The sequence below is a fragment of the Littorina saxatilis genome, linkage group LG16, assembly GCF_037325665.1.
Source record: "Littorina saxatilis isolate snail1 linkage group LG16, US_GU_Lsax_2.0, whole genome shotgun sequence".
Taxonomy (NCBI): Eukaryota; Metazoa; Mollusca; class Gastropoda; order Littorinimorpha; family Littorinidae; genus Littorina; species Littorina saxatilis.
In genome coordinates this window covers 31,212,475-31,226,444 of record NC_090260.1, presented here as the reverse complement: position 1 = coordinate 31,226,444, position 13,970 = coordinate 31,212,475, and the positions used below count along the sequence as shown (strand labels likewise).

The 13,970-nt window shown below is 41.6% G+C and overlaps 1 long non-coding RNA gene across 1 annotated transcript; it reads left to right on the top strand.

Annotated features, from left to right (window-relative positions):
* The first annotated feature begins 1,547 nt into the window (after window positions 1-1,547).
* LOC138950084 (uncharacterized) lies at window positions 1,548-11,369 on the top strand. The gene is made up of 3 exons (XR_011450482.1): window positions 1,548-1,703; window positions 4,994-5,117; window positions 11,112-11,369. It is a non-coding gene; the product is annotated as an uncharacterized lncRNA (long non-coding RNA).
* The last annotated feature ends 2,601 nt before the right edge of the window (window positions 11,370-13,970 follow it).

Sequence of the window (13,970 nt, the reverse complement as noted above, 5' to 3'; positions counted from 1 at the left end):
TGGTAAGACGCCGGCCTCCCAAGCGGGAGGTCGTGGATTCGAATCCCAGCCGCTGCCGCCTGGTGGCTTAAAGGTGGAGATGTTTCCGTCAACCTATGTGCAGACCTGCCAGTGCATTCGTGTGTACACGCAAGCACAAGATAAAGTGCGCGCGGTAAAGATCCTGTAATCCATGTTAGAGTTCGTTGGGTTATAGAAACACGAAAATACCCAGCATGCTTCCTCCGAAAGCAGCGTATGGCTGCTTTTTTGGCGGGGTAAAAACAGTCATACACGTAAAAATCCACTCGTGCAAAAACCACGAGTGAACGAGGGAGTTTCAGCCCATGAACGCAGAAGAAGAAGAAGAAGAAGAAGAATAACGACATCCAATAAAGTCTACTAATTACGTAATTCCTTTCTAAGCTCTCTGTCACTGACGGATTGCATTTGAATAACGACATCCAATAAAGTCTACCAACAGCTGCGAAAACTTGTAAGAAACTTGAAACTCATCAAAAGGAATGAGTTGCACCTTGGGTCATTTCGGTCCTGAATTTACCGACCTGAGCCAGGCAAAGCAATACAACGTAATTCCTTTCTAAGCTCTCTGTCTCTGACGGATTGCATTTGAATAACGACATCCAATAAAGTGTACCAACAGCTGCGAAAACTTGTAAGAAGCTTGAAACTCATCAAAAGGAATGAGTCAGGCAAAGCAGGAAAACAATACGACGTAATTCCTTTCTAAGCTTTCTGTCTCTAACGGATTACATTTGAATAACGACATCCAATAAAGTCTACCAACTATCAGCTGTGGAGACATTTGTCTCGAAAAAATACGCCGAGAGGCCTTAAAGTTCCCCTTGGTTTGTCCCTGTCAAAAAAACATAATTTGGGATAACTGGTAGCTTTTTTGCACTACCACGCATATGTAACGCTATTTTGATAAAGTTGATAGTATTTACAGCTTTCCGGTCATATGTCCGGCTATCACTCACTTTTAGTTGGCGGATGTCCAGATATAACACGTGTTTCAGAATCTCTATTTTTGGGGTGTGTCACTTTCAATAATGAGTGGGTTTTTTTTTTTAATCTCAAAAAGTATTCTTAAAGTCTAACACATGTTTACACTCGCACTCCGTTTCTGTAGCTTTAGAAATAAACAAGTCCAGATATAGAACATTTTTCTTTGCGGCAAATGTCCATATATCTCCCCCCCCCCCCCCTCAGACACGTATGTGTGTGTGTGTGTGTGTGTGTGTGTGTGTGTGTGTGTGTGTGTGTGTCTGTGTGTCTGTGTGTCTGTGTGTGTCTGTGTGTGTTTGTGTTTATGTGTATCCGTTTGTCTGTACGTGTTTGTGTGTGTGTGTATGTGTATGTCTGTGTTTCTGTCTGTCTCTGTCTATGTGTGTGTTTGGGTGTAAAGTTAGGCCACGTATCTGTGTATGCGGAGGTCTGTGTTCGCGGTGGCACTTGCCGCGACGTCCACGCGAGGGAGGATGCTTCTAAGACAGTGCAAGTTCAATGGATTTTAGCCACGCCTACGCGTGTCTCGACCAATGAGACTCGACAATCCCACCATCTTTGACTACAACGGGCTGCCACCGCGTGGATTTTTAATGTGCCAGTATCTGTATATAAACAAGTGTGGCTAAAAGGACGTTAAGCCCCATAGTCAGTCAGTCAGCCCAATATTCACATCCACAACTGGGATCATTCAGGTAAGACATTTCATTGTACGTGCGAGCTACAACGATTCACCCAGAAGCTTTACTACACGTGTTACAAACGATGACTTGGCAGGGATGGCCAAATATCAAAATTTTAACTCGCCAGCCGGGCGAGTAACTTCAAGAAAGTCACGAGTCCGGCAGAAATGTCGCTGGCCCAGTACATACCACAGTTTAGTTGATCTGCAGTGTTTATATGGCTTTAAAACCCGATATTACAACTAAAAGGGTCGCATTTGACCAGATTTTGCATTGGCCTGCCGGGCGAGTTGCAAGGCGGTTTCTATTAGGCCGGCGGATTTTTCACTCGCCCCCGGCCGCGACCGGGCGGACGATTTGGCTATCCCTGCTTGGGTACAGATATGTGTATTGTAATACATTTAGCCACGTTTTGACTAAATGTTTTAACTGCAGAACAAATATGTCAACAGGTTCGAATAAAAAAAACAACTTTTAGATCATTCGAGAACCTCAAGGGAGGTAACTCGTAGGGCATGCTAGCATGACCAGCATTTTAATTGTTTTACCCTGATCCGTTGTCAACTTCTATAAAAACAAGTTAGAACTTGAGGTTGATTATTTTTTTTATCAAGGGTCTACAAATTTAGAGAGAGGGGAGGTAATCCATTACCCGATATACCCCTTTTGCTTACATGTACTTAGCCCATTACGATCGATAGTGAGATTACATGTTGTCCATTGTAGTTTATGTGCAAAATAATTCCGTACATAGTGTGGTAACTGTAGATTGCACCCTGGATTAGGGGCAACAACTCTTGCATAACGGTAGCATGCAAGGGGACTGTACTCGGCGGAATACAAATGGCTGTTAACCTAACGGTGTTCCATGTGTCTACTTATTCCTAAACTGTCCTCTACTTCACATAGACAATTCTAAAACCTCAAGGAAGGTAACTCTTGCTATGTTAGCATGGCCATTATCCCAATTCCTTTGTGCTTAACAGCCCTGAAAGTCCAAAACATGGTGTACTATCCTTTGGCTAGTGATTCTGAAAATGTACTAGCCAGAGAGCAAACTTTACTAGCCAAACCAACAATTTGTTTCAGCAACTTTACGCGCATTTGGCGAGTAGATGAACGTTTCTACTCGGCAGTTACATGTTTCTACTCGCCATGGCGAGTAAAATACTCGTCACTTTCAGGCCTGCCTAACCGTTATCAGCTGCCGAAAAGCAAGAAAGACGTGAGGTTTATCATTTCCTGAGCGAGGTTCTAGACATTTCTGAGAGAGGGGAGGTAACTCATACTATTTCTATCACACAAACGAGATAATCCCCCTCCCCTGCAGCTCATTTGTAGACATTATATCACATTGGTGAGCTTAAGCCCGGACTATGGTATTGCATTTCAGCTTGGACAAATTAATTAATGAGTTTGGTCATTCAAAAATCTGAACATTCCAATTAAAAGTAACATTTTAGAAAGCGATCCAAAATTGATTTTATCTCCTTTTTACATTTAGTCAAGTTTTGACTAAATGTTTTAACATAGAGGGGGGAGGGGGGAATCGAGACGAGGGTCGTGGTGTATGTGAGTCTGTGTGTGTGTGTGTGTGTGTGTGTGTGTGTGTGTGTGTGTGTGTGTGTGTGTGTGTGTGTGTGTGGGTGGGTGTGTGTGTGTGTAGAGCGATTCAGAGTAAACCACTGGATCAATCTTTATGAAATTTTACATGAGAGTTCCTGGGTATGATATCCCCAGACTTTTTTTTTCATTTTTCGGATAAATGTCTTTGATGACGTCATATCCGGCTTTTCGTGAAAGTTGAGGCGGCACTGTCACGCTCTCATTTTTCAACCAAATTGGTTGAAATGTTGGTCAAGTAATCTTTGACGAAGCCCGAACTTCGGTATTGCATTTCAGCTTGGAGGCTTAAAAATTAATGAATGAGTTAAGTTGTCATTAAAATCGATTTTTCGCAAACAGATTTATTAATTGCATCGTATTTTTCATCACATTCTGAATCTAAAAATATATACATAATTATGTCATGTTTACTCTTAAAATGTGATCACAATTAACGAAAATAGATTAATTAGTCTTACGATTAAAATTTAAGAAATCGATCCAAAAATGATTTCATCTTATTCTTTATCATTTCCTGATTCCAAAATCATATAGATATGATAGGTTGTATTCAAAACAAGCTCAGAAAGTTAACAACAATAGAGAAAAGCGCGCTTTCCTGCTTGGCACAATACAATATCACTACGTTTTGCACGTGGGAGGTGAGCGATTTCCTTCACGCGGGGATTGACAAAGCTGTACAGTCTTGGTAAAACAATACAGTGCGTTCAGTTTCATTCCGTGAGTTCGACAGCTTGACTAAATGTAGTAATTTCGTCTTACGCGACTTGTTTTTTTTAAATTTCCTGATTCGAAAAACTTTTAAATATGGGATGATTGGATTTAAAATAAGCTCAGAAAGTTAAAACGAATAGAGAAAAGCGCGTTTTCCGGCGAAGGGCTACTATACGCTACTGCGCTATACTGGCTTGTCACTAAAAAGCTATCTGCGAGTCGGTGTAACTCGAGAAAATTACTCCCACGAGATTTTTACTCCGGAGTAAAAATGTCGTACGAAAATTGTACTCCCTTCACAAAAAACTTACTCCCCCATAACACGAAAAAATTACTCCCCACGACAGGTGTGTTCCGAGTCACATTTCGGCCGAAAATGTTACTCCCCTGACGATTAAATAACGAATAAATTATTCCACCCTAACACGTGCAATTTACTGCCCACGCCAGGTGTACGCAACTTTTACTCCCCTGTCCCCTGTTAGTCTTGGTGGTGGAAGGGGTGGAGGGAAGGTAGCGCGACATTTGTTTGCGCGAGATCACGTATTGGCATTATCCCTTCGCCCGCATCTCATTTTCGCGTACGAGATTTTTACTGGAAGTAAAAAAATTGGGGAGTCAAAATTTCGTGGAGGGAGTAATTTTTTCGTGCCTTGGGGAGTTCTTTTCTCGTACGAAAGGTGTACTCGGAGTAAGAATTTCGTACGAAATTTTTACTCCGGAGTAAATATTTCGTGGAGTAAGAATTTCATGTTACACCGGCCATAAGCTACTGCGCTATACTGGCTTGTCACTTTCTGCATGCCTTTTTCGTGAAACTTTCTTGGCTCATGGCCTCGGGGTATCGACAAAGCTATAATGTCTTGGCGGAGGTTCGATGAGTTGACTAAATGTAGTTATTTCGCATTACGCAACTTGTATTTTTGTTGCTGTTGTTATTGGGTGTTTTCTTGTTGTTGTAGATTCTGTTTTGCTACCGTTGGTCAACGAAACGTAAAGATAAACAAGATGAAAGTGACAGCTGCACTTACGATTTGCTGTCTGCTGATGGCGGTCTCTGTGTCTGTCCGTAACGTTCCCCAAGAGGTAATTAGAATTAAGTTTTGTTTTGTTTCGAGGAAAATGTCAACATTATGGTCCAAAGGATGTCATGTATGTTTTCAGAAAAAAATGATGTTGTTTTCATTGTGTTTCCGGTTGAGTGATTGTCGGTTCATTTAATTATGTTATACACTGGCCTTAATATTGTGAACAGGTTAGGCTGGGGTGTTGTTTTATGTGGATTTTGTGGTGAGCGTGCAGGTATGTGTATTTAGCGAAATAGTCAATACTTCCCCGATACTATGTACAAACAGTAGTGTTAACATGGGCAATTTAATGCCAGAAATGACATGACAATTGGGTCCAAAACGTATTTTAGGTTTTCAGCATTTTTTTTTTAAACACCATAGAATCGTTGTGCGAAATATTTTTGTCATCGTCAACCTCTTTCTTACAATAAAGTGATCATTTTCAAAATGTTTTATTAACATTTGACAACATTTTGAAATCGCTGTTTTGTCACAATCATTCTTTTATCATTAGTGCCGTCAGTTGGGCATATTCATCTTCTAGACAAACTGTCCAATAATTCTTGCTCTTTTTTTTATATTTAGTCAAGTTTTGACTAAATATTTTAACATCAAGGGGGAATCGAAACGAGGGTCGTGGTGTATGTGCGTGCGTGTGTGTGTGTGTGTGTGCGTGTGTGTGTGTGTCTGTGTGTGTGTGTAGAGCGATTCAGACTAAACTACTGGACCGATCTTTATGAAATTTGACATGAGAGTTCCTGGGTATGAAATCCTCGAACGTTTTTTTCATTTTTTTGATAAATGTCTTTGATGACGTCATATCCGGCTTTTCGTGAAAGTTGAGGCGGCACTGTCACGCCCTCATTTTTCAACCAAATTGGTTGACATTTTGGTCAAGTAATCTTCGACAAAGCCCGGACTTCGGTATAGCATTTCAGCTTGGTGGCTTAAAAATTAATGAATGACTTTGGTCATTAAAAATCTGAAAATTGTAAAAAGAAAATTTTTTTTATAAAACGATCCAAATTTACGTTTATCTTATTCTCCATCATTTACTGAATCCAAAAACATATAAATATGTTATATTCGGATTAAAAACAAGCTCTGAAAATTAAATATATACAAATTATTATCAAAATTAAATTGTCCAAATCAATTTAAAAACACTTTTATCTTATTCCTTGTCGGTTCCTGATTCCAAAAACATATAGATATGATATGTTTGGATTAAAAACACGCTCAGAAAGTTAAAACAAAGAGAGGTACAGAAAAGCGTGCTATCCTTCTTAGCGCAACTACTACCCCGCTCTTCTTGTCAATTTCACTGCCTTTGCCATGAGCGGTGGACTGACGATGCTACGAGTATACGGTCTTGCTGAAAAATGGCATTGCGTTCAGTTTCATTCTGTGAGTTCGACAGCTACTTGACTAAATATTGTATTTTCGCCTTACGCGACTTGTTACATTTAGTCAAGTTTTGACTAAATGTTTTAACGTAGAGGGGGGAATCGAGACGAGGGTCGTGGTGTGTGTGTGTGTGTTTGTGCGTGTGTGTGTTTGTGTGTGTGTCTGTTTGTGTGTGTGTGTCTGTCTGTCTGTGTGTCTGTCTGTGTGTGTGTGTGTGTGTGTGTAGAGCGATTCAGACTAAACTACTGGACCGATCTTTATGAAATTTGACATGAGAGTTCCTGGGTATGATACCCACAGACGTTTTTTTTCATTTTTTTGATAAATGTCTTTGATGACGTCATATCCGGCTTTTTGTGAAAGTTGAGGTGGCACTGTCACGCTCTCATTTTTCCACCAAATTGGTTGAAATTTTGGTCAAGTAATCTCCGACGAAGCCCGGACTTCGGTATTGCATTTCAGCTTGGTGGCTTAAAAATTAATTAATGACTTTGGTCATTAAAAATCTGAAAATTGTAAAAAAACTAAAAAATATAAAACGATCCAAATTTACGTTCATCTTATTCTCCATCATTTTCTGATTCCAAAAACATATAAATATGTTATATTTGGATTAAAAACAAGCTCTGGAAATTAAAAATATAAACATTATTATCAAAATTAAATTTTGCAAATCAATAGACCTTTTTCGTATAACCTTTGCCCCCAGCGTTTCGACCAATCAGATTTTAGGGCACGGCAGCCTCTCTCTGATAACCGGAACTAGGGGGCAATAGGTGCCTGGCCTGAAATACCTCTTTCACTTTCGATGCTCGAAGATTACTTTGCCAGAGGATTACTTTGAGAAATTCTGCAAGAAAACAGATTATCTTGTTCAAAATCATGAACAAAAAGTCAAGGACATGCACGAAGGTATGGTTTGAAACGGCTATTGGTGGTATATGGACGAAAGACTTGGCGAACTTCCCCTGCATAAGCGAGGGTGCGTATCGCTAGCGCTACGTGTCATTTGTGCTGAGTGTCATTTGTCCTACGTGTCATTTGTGCTATGTGCCGCTATCGCTAAGTTGATTAGTGCTACAAATAATTTGTCGATGAGTCGCTATCATTCGTTCATTATCACTACGTGTCGACAGCACTACATCTTTTAGCGCGACGTGTCATTATCGCTACGTGTCAATATCACTACTTACTGACGACTCTCTCTTTCTCATTTTTTTCAGTCTCTCGCTCTCACTCGTGGTTTGTGTGTGTATATGTATGTCTGTGTATGTATGTGTGTGCGTGTGTCTGTCTGTTTCAGTGTGTGTGTGTGTGTGTGTGTGTGTGTGTGTGTGTGTGTGTGTATGTGTGTGTATGTATGTGTGTGTGTGTGTGTGACTCTCTCTATCTCTCTCTCTTGCTCACTCGCTCGCTCACTCACTCTCTCTCTCTCTGCCTCTCTCTCTCTGCCTCTCTCTCTCTCTCTCTCTCTGGCCTTAATAATAAACCATTCTGAGTTCTGAGTTCTCTCTCTCTCTCTCTCTCTCTCTCTCTCTCTCTCTCTCTCTCTCTCTCTCTCTCTCTCTCTCTCTCTCTCTCTTCTCTCTCTCTCTCTCTCGCTCTCTCTGAAGGAATATTTTGTTGTTCCTTTCAATTTGCCAGAGATTTGTAATTTTCGGAAGAAAGTCTCTGCATGATTTTCAGTTGTTTCTTTCGGATTTTGATCTTTTTAGAAAAAAGGGCTTTGTTTTTGACTAATTGTAAGACAGTGTTATTGCATATATTTGTAAATGGAAATATTGACACAAGGTATAACCGAGGATATTGAAACCTTTTCTTCTCTCCCAAATTCTTTTATGAAATGAGAGGGGGAGAGAGAGAGAGGGGGGGATTGACAGACAGAAAAAGCGCGAGAAAGCAGAAGAGAGAGACAGTTAAAAGGGATGGAGGGTGCTTTTTATTTTATGGTTGGTTTGTTTTAGTTCTTAATGCACTGTTTTTGACAATAGTTTTCATTCGGTAAAAGCCAAATTCAATTACCGCTCTCTCTCTCTCTCTCTCTCTCTCTCTCTCTCTCTCTCTCTCTCTCTCTCTCTCTCTCTCTCTCTCTCTCTCTTTCTCTCTCTCTCTCTCTTCTTTACACACACACACACACACCGCACACACACACACGCACACACACGCACAAACGCATACGTACACACGGTATCGTACACACAAACTCACACACAGAAAAACTTCCGTGTATGTATATACGGTATCATGCGAGAGAGAGAGAGAGAGGTAGAGAGTGGGGAGGGGGAAATCCAAGATTAAGGGTGGGTACGAAGTCAACGTAGTTGGCATCGCTGATAGCCGTGCCATTGCCAGACACGAAGTGACTCGAGCAGACTTTTCAATCGCACGACAAACCCCTGTCGTCGGATTGCTTGCACCCATCGCGTCCTTCGCTGTTACGCCTTCGCACTTGCACCCATCGGAAAGCCATACAATGACAAATTCTGTCCACCGTATTTCTCTTTCTTCATTCCACTGTTGCACTTGCAGTTGCAAACACAACAGTTTGCCTCGTCGTCTCCGCATTTAACTTTGCACCAAGCCTCGTTGTCGATTTTTCCTTTTGCCCCCTAGTTCCGGTAGATCTGACAATAAACTTCACAGCGCATGCGCCAAAATTTAAGTGAAAAAGGTCTATTGAAAAACACTTTCATCTTATTCCTTGTCGGTTCCTGATTCCAAAAACATATAGATATGATATGTTTGGATTAAAAACACGCTCAGAAATTTAAAACGAAGAGAGGTACAGAAAAGCGTGCTATCCTTCTCAGTGCAACTACTACCCCGCTCTTCTTGTCAATTTCACTGCCTTTGCCATGAGCGGTGGACTGACGATGCTACGAGTAAACGGTCTTGCTGAAAAATTGCATTGCGTTCAGTTTCATTCTGTGAGTTCGACAGCTACTTGACTAAATGTTGTATTTTTGCCTTACGCGACTTGTTACATTTAGTCAAGTTTTAGGGTCGTGGTGTGTGTGTGTGTGTGTGTGTGTGTGTGTGTGTGTGTGTGTGTGTGTGTGTGTGTGTGTGTGTGTGTGTGTGTGTGTGTGTGTCTGTGTCTGTGTCTGTGCGTGTGTGTGTGTAGAGCGATTCAGAGTGTACTACTGGACCGATCTTGATGAAATTTGACATGAACGTTCCTGGGTATGATATCCCTGGACGTTTTTTTCTTTTTTTCGATAAATGTCTTTGATGACGTCATATCCGGCTTTTTGTCAAAGTTGAGGCGGCACTGTCACACCCTCATTTTTCAATCAAATTGATTGAAATTTTGGTCAAGCAATCTTCGGCAAAGGCCGGACTTTGGTATTGCATTTCAGCTTGGAGGCTTAAAAATTGATTGATGACTTTGGTCATTAAAAATTCGAAAACTGTAATTAAAATTGTTTTTTTATAAAATGATCCAAATTTACGTTTATCTTAGTCTTCATCATTTTCTGATTCCAAAATCATATAAATATGTTATATTCGGATTAAAAACAAGCTCTAAAAATAAAAAATATAAAAATTTTGATTAAAATTAAATTTCCGAAATCGATTTAAAAACAATTTCATCTTATTCCTTGTCGGTTCCTGATTCCAAAAACATATAGATATGATATGTTTGGATGAAAAACACGCTCAGAAAGTTAAAGCAAAGAGAGGTACAGAAAAGCGTGCTTTGCAGCACAACCCAACCACTACCGCGCTAAAAAAGGCTCATTAATTTCACTGCCTTTTGTACGAGCGGCGGACTACGGTCATTGTGAAAAAAATGCAGTGCGTTCAGTTTCATTCTGTGAGTTCGACAGCTTGACTAAATGTTGTCATTTCGCCTTACGCGACTTGTTTGTATTTTTGCCAGAAATGATGTCTTTGTCTGGAAACAGAGAAACATGTTGAGAAATATCAAGGAATAATTTCTGAAATGTTGTCAAAGTACAAAAACTTAACTTTTTTTCTGAAATGTACATGTATCTTGTGCTTATGACATATCCACCCAGAAAAAAATCTGTTCATACATTTGAAGAAGTTGCTCTGTTGTTGCATCTATAATTATGAACATTTTTAGAATAAAATAAAACATACCGCAAAGATCATTCAGAATTGCTCTTGAAGATAAATCTGACCCTAAAACTAAATGTTTTATCACAAAAAGTCGCACACGGCTTCCATTTTGACCCATAATTCATTCAAGTATCATTTTTATGGGAAAAAAATCATATTTTGAGGATTTTTTTTTTTTATCAGGAACCTTGAAGCAAAACTGGTTGATTTATTTATTTATTTATATGGGAGATTTATATAGCGCTTGACGTTCTCTACGCGCTTTACATATTAATTTCTGCCGTGTGAGATGGAAGTTTTTACACAATATATCACGCATTCACATCGGCCAGTAAATCTCAAGCCATTACGGCGAATATTTACTTTTCACGGCCTATTATTCCAAGTCACACGGGTATTTGGTGGACATTTTTTATCTATGCCTATACAATTTTTCCAGGAAAGACCCTTTTGTCAATCGTGGGATCTTTAACGTGCACACCCCAATTCATTGATTGATACGTTCATTCATTGACAGAGGGAAGCTGTGGAGGACGGCAACAGCCTGCTCCACGCTGAAGAACTGACTAAAGAGAACATCGACAGGGAGTCAAGGAAGGCTGCACTTAGCTGCACCTATCTTTGCCATTGCCATTGCCATGGCCTTCGCTGTCACTGCCAGCACTAAGTCTCAGGCTTCCATGAAGATAGCATCCAAATAATGGCAAAAGCATCATTGTAACTATGTTTTGTCTCTCAAACGTAATAAATGTCGTTGCAAATTGCATCGTGTTTATGTACACGTGTTTGTATTGTATTCTAGCATCACGGATCGCGGAGTGTATGTGTGTGTGTGTGTGTGTGTGTGTGTGTGTGTGTGTGTGTGTGTGTGTGTGTGTGTGTGTGTGTGTGTGTGTGTGTGCGTGTGTGTGTGTGTGTGTGTGTGTGTGTGTGTGTGTGTGTGTGTGTGTCTGTGTGTGTGACTCAACGCTGTTCTTTCAAAAGTAGCGGTTGCAATGCACAAGAGTTTTACCTCGCACACACACACACACACACACACACGCACACACACACACACACGCACACACGCACACACTCACACACGCACACACACACACACACACACACACACACACACACACACACACACACACACACACACTAATGACATCTACCCAGAAACAAAATCTGTTTATAAATTTGAAAAATGTGTTGTGTTGTTGCATCTATGTACCTTTTCAAAGTAAGATAAAAACATACTGCAAAGTTCTGTCTAAACTGTTCTTGACGATGAATTTGACCCCAAAACTACATGTTTAAAAGTTACAAAAATCGTCCATGTTGACCCATAGTTCATTCAAATATCACTTTTAAGGGAAAAAACTCATTTCCTGGGGATTTTTATCAAGAACCTTGAAGCAAAACTTGAAAAGCTTGCCAGAGAAAGAACACTTTATTTTTGTACCATCTCTGCCCTTAAAACGCAATGTTCCAGTTACAAAGAACATAGAACCATTAATGTAATATTCAATAGCTTAATTGCCAACACACGTTCTTGATTGCAAAACACTCTTGTTTGGAAATAGGGCCTACTGATTTAGCTGTTATTTTAAATACACAAATATTTTCTGTTGTACATGATTCTGTTATGCAAACTTGATCGCTTTCGGTTGAAACTACACCAACAGATTTACAGTGACTAAACACCAACATGTTTACAGTGACTAAACACCAACAGGTTTACAGTGACTAAACACCAACAGGTTTACAGTGACTAAAAATGATGTAACAAGACGGGAGCTGTTGGCGGTGATGGACTCAGTAAAACACTGTCACCATTTTCTGTACGGGGCGCATTTCAAAGTTAGGACAGATCATGGCGCTTTGAGATGGCTGTTGTCGTTCAAGAACCCAGAGGGGCAGTTTGCCCGATGGCTGGAGCTGCTGGGCACCTTTGACTTCAACATTGAACACAGACCAGGCAAGAAGTACGCCAACGCAGACGCCCTGTCTCGACGCCCGTGTCACCAGGAAGACTGCAACCATTGCGAGAGAAAGGAAAGGCAGGAAGAACAGGCGGCATTTCTGCGGGCAGTGCATGACGTCAGACAACCTTCAGGCAACAGAAAAGGGGCACGTAACCAACAGCGGGAGAAGCCTGCAGACCAAAATGATTGCTCGCTACAGACCGTGACGGAGGCTGAGCTCTGCGGAATGCAGGATGATGACGAAGTTATGAAGACGGTCAAAACCTGGAAGACGGCCGGCCGACGACCACCATGGGCCGCTGTGAAGAACCAGGCGGCCGAGCTACGCATCTACTGGACGCAGTGGGCGCGGCTCGACATAAAAGACGGGTTGCTGGTACGATGGCTGCCGTCAGCGTCACATCCAGTTCGTCAGTATCAAGTGTTAGCGCCACACGAAATCAGGTCTTCGATCAGCTTCATCATACCAGACTGGGAGGACATCAGGGAATCAAGAGGACAGCTGCCCTCGTTCAGCATCCCTTCTGGTGGCCACAACAACAAAAACAACATTGAAAGGTGGTGCCAAGTTTGCGAACAATGCCAGCTTCAAAAGCAAAGAAGTGGACCAGCCAGAACCCCTCTTCAACAAGACATTGCAGCTGAACCTTTTGGTCGCATTGCCATGGACATCCTCAGCTTCCCGACAACTACGGAGAGCAGTAACACGTGTGTGCTGGTGGTCAGTAATTACTTCACCAAGTCGAGTCAAGCTTATGCTCTGGCCGACCACCAGGCCTACACGGTAGCCGATGTCTTGGTAACGCGATTCTTCTTGATATTCGGCATACCTAGAGCCAACCACACCGACCAGGGGCCCGAATTCCAATCAGAACTGTTTCTGCGGTTGTGCGACCTGCTGGAGGCGAAGAAAACGAGAACATCATCATATCGCCCACAGTCTGACGGTCAGGTGGAGAGACTCAACCGTACGCTGATAGACATGCTGTCCAAGTTTTGCGATGATCACAAGGACGACTGGGACCATCACTTGCCTTACATTCTTTGCTCGTACAACTCCACGAGACACGACAGCACAGGCTGCAGCCCGAACCTGCTGATGATGGGTCGTGAGATCACCATGCCTATCGACCTCATGTACGGGATAGAGCCAGCCACTCCAACTCATCTTTGTCCTGTTGAGTATGTAGAATGGGTGAGACAAACGACGGCGGCCAGCTTCGACTTTGCCCGAGAACATCTTCAAAAAGCGGCAGAGAGGCAGAAAAGGAACTACGACAAAGGCGCAAGGGAGGGACTGTTTGAGAGAGGTCAATGGGTGCTCAGATGTTATCGATCCCCCAAACCTTAACAAAAACAAACTGAACTCAAGATACGTTGGTCCCTACCTGGTGCTGGGCAAGACAAGC